Source organism: Betta splendens, chromosome 15 (genome assembly GCF_900634795.4).
Source record: "Betta splendens chromosome 15, fBetSpl5.4, whole genome shotgun sequence".
In the NCBI taxonomy this organism is placed as follows: Eukaryota; Metazoa; Chordata; class Actinopteri; order Anabantiformes; family Osphronemidae; genus Betta; species Betta splendens.
This window is the reverse complement of record NC_040895.2, coordinates 2,382,924-2,388,987: the sequence shown is the minus strand read 5'-3', so window position 1 is coordinate 2,388,987 and position 6,064 is coordinate 2,382,924.

The window sequence follows — 6,064 nt, the reverse complement described above, 5'->3', positions numbered from 1 at the left end:
AAAAGCGGGGTAATGTGCTCTCTCTTGCGAGTTCCACTCAGTAAGCGAGCAGCAGCATTTTGTACCAGCTGAAGACAGGACATGAACGTTTGAGACACACCAAAATACAAAGAATTACAGTAATCCAGCCTAGTCGTAACAAAGGCATGGATCACTGTCTCAAAGTGCTTTTTTGACAAAAAATGTTTAATTTTTGCCAATTGTCTCAAGTGAAAAAAGCTGGATTTTACCACTGCACTAACCTGCCTATCCAAACTAAAACCACTGTCCACCTTAACACCCAGGTTTGTGACGGTAGGTTTAAAAAATTGTTGTAAAGGGCCCAGGTCTACAAGAGGACTCACTGTTCCTGTTACCTCTGTCGTTTGCTCATTAAAATGGAGGAAGTTTAGAGCCATCCAGGCTCTTACTTCATCCAAACATGTCATCAGTGAGCCCAAGGCAAAGCCATTCTTCTGTTTTACTGGTACATATATCTGGGTGTCATCAGCATAACAGTGAAAGGGACAATTATACTTTCTAAGAATGGAGCCGAGGGGAAGCAAGTACAGGGAAAAAAGCAGAGGCCCCAAAATTGAGCCCTTTGGGACCCCACACAGAAGAGGAGCAGAAGAGGACTGGACATGATCAATTTGTACACAAAATGTTCTCTCTTCCAAGTATGACCCAAACCACTGAAGAGTAGGGCCACCGATGCCTACACATTTCTCTAATCGAGAAGTCAAGATACCATGGTCCACTGTGTCAAAAGCAGCAGTTAGGTCCAGTAGAACCAAGACCACATTGTCTCCAGCATCTGTAGCTAAAAGGATGTAATTAAAAACCCTAAGCAATGCTGACTCAGTGCTATGAAGAGGTTTAAAACCAGACTGGAAAACCTCAAGTGTGCCATGTTGGTCTAGAAAATCCTTGAGTTGTACATATACAGTTTTTTCCAGAATTTTGGAGATAAAAGGGAGTTTCGAAAAAGGCCTAAAATTGGACATCACAGTGGGATCCAGGTCTGGCATTTTGATCAGTGGCTGGACTGTAGCATGTTTACAGTTCTTTGAAAAGACACCAGAGGCTGCTGTTAATAACAGCAAGAACAGAAGGTCCTAAAGTAGTGATAACCTCTTTAAAAAATCGAGGTGGGACAGCATCAGTGGGGGAACCTGAGAGCTTCAAATGTTTAACAGTCTCGTATAAAAACAAACAGAGTCACTGGTGCAAATCGAAGCAAAGTTACAGGACAAAATACAGAAACTGACAGGTCAGAAGCAGGTAGTGATATGAGGGCCCTGACATTGTTCACCTTATTTACAAAGAACTTAAGAAACTTTTCACATGCTTCCAGACAAAGTTCTACACAGGCATTCTTCGGGGCATTAGAACGACGTCTATAGTGTTAAACAGAACACGAGGCTTGTGACAGTTTGACAGGAGGATATTAGACAGGTGTTGTCTTTTAGCCTCTTTTACCACAGTCTGATAATGACGTCAGCAGTCCTTTAAAATTTGCAGAGACACTTGCAGCTTGTCCTTCCTCCACTTTTGCTCAGCTTTTCGGCACTCACGTCTGACACCACGAGTTGTTCGATTTAGCCAGGGTTCAGATTTAGTTTTAGGCTGTCTGGGTTTTAATGGAGCCACAGCATCTATTACTGTTTGGCAGGTAGAATGAAACCAGGAGCTGAGCTCATCTGTATCAGAACACACAGGCTCTGGGGTGTTTTGATTGAAGGAGGCTGAGAACAGGCATGTGATCAGAAAACACTGCATCACAAATCCTCAAGTTGGAAACAGACAGGCTGTAACTTAAAACCAGGTCAAGTGTGTGTCCACGTTCTTGCGTGGGTTTTGAAATGTGCTGAAGAAAATTAAGAGTCAATAAAGCTTAAAAAGGCCTTTGACATTGTTTTGTTTGGACAGCACACGTGTACATTAAAATCTCCAACAATAAGAACTCAATCATACTTAGGCATGATTTCAGCCAGCAGTTCAGAAAATTTATTAATAAAGTCCTTATTATATTTAGGTGGACGATAAATCACTGCACACAACACAGGGTGCGGGTGACCTAGTTCAAAGAAGTCCATTTCAAAGCTGGAGAAGGAGTTGGATATAGCTGGTCGGCTACATTTATACACAGATCTGTACACGGTGGCTATCCCACCGCCTCAACCCGACGAGCGCGGACAGTTAAAATAACCACAGTCCAGTGGTAAAAGTTCAGAAAGAGCACTGGACTCACCAACATTTAGCCACGTCTCCGTCAGACAAAGAAAGTTCAGGCGTTGTGAGCTGAAGAAGTCCTTAAGGATAAAAGTTTTGTTCGCAAGAGACCTGGCGTTTACCAGGTCAAGGCTGACAGGTGCTGGTGGGGCCAAGGTATCTGTAGTCCGGGGGGCCCGGCAGAGAGGCCGCAGGTTCTCCAGATTGACCCCACGCTGCCTGGGCCCATCAGAACAAGGACGACGACGGTAGTAGAGCTCCTCCGGTCCGACGATAGGCATCAGCCAGGCACCAACAGACTCCAGTAAAAGTCGGGAAGGCAAGATGCGATGAACAGCTCCAAACCCATGCAGCGAGTCCATCCGAAACCGTATCAAGCAGGCCTTCAGCTTCACCAGTTTACCGCTGCGGCTGCCCCGGCGACGGTGGCGTTTCCTCCGTGGAGGTAGCACCGCAGCCCGGCAAAGGTGAGCAGGTATCCCGGACAAGAAAGGAGGCAAACTTTCCTGACCATCAATGTCAATCTCCACCAAGTTCCTGGCCGAGACACAAAGATGCAGGAGCGTAAGGCGATCATACACCAGCAGAGCATTGGCAATTTGAATGACACTTGACAAAAGCAGCATAAACACAAACAAAGTCAGCCATGACAGACGGCAAGCCCGGCACTCTGGCACCATCTGTCTACTGTGTTGGGTAAGAAAGTTCAAGTTCACTGACTCCATAGAACAGCCCAGAACAGAGCTGGACTTCTTGATGACCTTGTCCAGCTTATTCTGCTTCCTCTCTGTGATGCTGCTGCTTCAGCAGACCACACCATACAGGATGACTGATGACATCACAGAGTCATAGAAAGACCTCAGGAGTGGCCCCTTTACTCCAAACGACTTCAATCTCCTTAGAAGATGGCCCTTCCTGTACATACGTCTATGTTGTTTAGGTGAACACCCAGGTGGTTCTGCTGACACCAGTCCACAAAGTTATGTGTTAGTTCTCTGTACTCATTACGTCATTGTCCGGGATAAGTCAGACAATTGCAGAGTTGTCTGAGAACTTCTGCAGAACACAGACAGATAATTTGTGTCTGAAGTCTGCAGTGTAGAGGGTGGAGGAAGGGGGCCAGGACAGTGCCCTGTGGGGCATCCACACTGCAGGTCCGGATATCAGATACACAGTCCTGAGCTGGGGACGGTTTGTAAGGTAGTTGTAAAGTAGTAGTAGTACTAGTATCCACTCTGCCAGGTGATTGTCCACACCAGCTGACTCCAATTTGTCCCTTAAGAGTATAACCCTTAATACTGTATAGTATTAAAGGCACTGCAGAAGTCGGATCCTCACAGTGCTGCCGGGCTTCTCCAGGTGGGCTAGGGAACGATGGTGCGGGAAGATGATGGTGTCTCTACTCCCATGCCAGGCTGGTACGCAAACTGCAGCGGATCCATTGGCGCCTCACCATGGGGCGCAGTTGATGCAGAACAACTCTCTCCAGTGTCTTCATCAGTTGTGATGTCAGAGCCACTGGTCTGAAGCTGTTGAGGTCTTTGGTACCACACAGGAAGTCTTCCAGAGCTGTGGTATCACACTCAGATTGAAGACATGCTCCATAACCCTACAAAGAGTTCACCAGATTTGATTCATTAGTCAAAGCAGAGAATAGTGTTTACAGTTCAGAAAAATTGGTGTACTGTTTTGAAAATGAGGTTATGGTTTTGAAATTTTGGTCTGTACTGGTTGTAATGTTTTACCAAACAAGAAAAACTGTAATGGACTGTGGTATGATCTTAGTTGGAGGGGGTTGAGTATATGTCTTGGTATTAACAGATCACTAAAACCTTGTATACTAAACACTTGAAACTTGGGCCATATTTTAGTAGGTTTAATCAAGGCGTCTGCACTTTCCTGGATATTTAAATCACTCAACACACTTGCCTAAACTTCTACACAGGAGCTGCCTGCACCTGCTTCATAGTTTAGCAGTGTTGTTGGTGGGATATGAAGTGTGTTCCTGACAAATTTGCTTTGAATCTAACCTTTCTCAACAATGAACCTGTGGGATAATTTCTCCTGGGCCATGCCATCCATGGTTGTATCGTTCAATACATCTTTTGACGAGATCATCTAAAGGTTGAGTCATGTCAACTGGATTTTTTAAATTTTCAATAGAAACATTTCACCACCAATTCAGGTGGCTTCTTCAGTCTGAAGGAAGTTAGCTGAAGGTCACACATTTATCCTTTAGTAAGGTTTTCCCCTCCCACCTGTGGGACGGGCTGGTTATGAGAACAAAGGGCTGAAGGTAGTGAGCAGGTGTGAACTTTCAAGCTCCTCCTCCATTGTTAGAGTGATCTTCTTTGGTATAGTTGGCAGCATGATAAATGGGAGACAGATTGTGTCTGAGGCCTCCTCCTCTGTTGAGAGAGGGTGTGTTAATTTATACATATAACGCTTACCTCACCCCACTTGTCTTCTCTGTCCAGAATGTGAACTTTGTTATCTTCAAACAAGCCTTGGCCCTTTTCATTCAGATGGGGATACATTGCTGAAACTGGGCCTGATGGGTTGTTCCGTCTGTGTTGGGCCATGCTTCTGTGTAGTGACTGTTTGGTTTCAATGATGTACAGTTCTGAGCACTCTTCACTGCACTGGATACATAAACCATGTTGCTCTTCTTATGTTTTGGTGTCTGATCCTTTGGGTGAACGACTGCTAGCGGCCCCGCCAATGATGACGCCCTCATTTTTATTAATTAGCACTGACCCTGTATATGCAGTGCATTGGCCTCTTGAACCAGAATAGGACCCAGTACATACATGCAATGTAATGTGTCGTCATATTGGAACTGTTATTGTAGGATCTAGAACTTTTTGCATCATTCTTCACCTTCCCTGGCAATATTGGTTCTTTTACTACAGTTTCTACTCTCCAGACTTTGGTCCCCACCCTGTACTAAAGACACCCCTCTCTCCTCATGACTGTAAGCGAGTTATCCAACTACACGCTTAACCGTTGTCTACAGAACCAAAAATCACTGTAAAAATTTTGAGACAAAAGAATGCAAAACTAATGTTAAACACAGGAGACTAAAAATTTATATGAATAGACAACCCAGACCAACTACAAGACTAAACTATCTAACGGTATGTTGGGGAACACCTAAATTGGAACAAACAAACAAAAACAAACAAAACAAAAAGCAGCATGCATGTATAACAGCAAACTGAGTCCTGAACTGGACAGGGGGCGGGAAACAAACAGACTACACACAAAAACTGTTTAAACAGCTAAAGGTCATGTGATTTGGTCAAGCCCATAGTAAAGTAGACGCCTGAATCTACATTATATGAACATATGTCATGCCTTTATGTACGTTTGTAAAGATTTTAACCACTTTAAATAGGCAGAGAACTGGTGACTAAACCACAAACCCAACTTGAAAATTAAGATTTCTGTGTTAAAAATGCAAGGGAAATCCAGGGGCCTCTGGTGGCTGGATAGGGAATGGCAGTTTATGGAAATTTCCAGGGAACAGGCCCTAAGTAGTAATAGCAGGAGGCAGGATGTGTAAAAGTGAACTGATTAATTAAAGGAAAGTAGATGTGTTTGATATGGCTGTCCATGATGAATGCAAACCTGAAACAGAGTGGAACAGATAATTAATTCAACTCAACTAAATCAACTAATTTTTCTGAAGGGAGCAGGTAAACTTATGTTTCTTATGGAGTGAGCCTAAAACATTGTTTATTTTAAATTCATTTATCTATTACAGTGACTCCAGTCAGTAGGTAATAGCACTGTGGGCTGTCCTTTCTATAGTGGACCTGTCACACATTATTGAGCTTGAAATCATCCC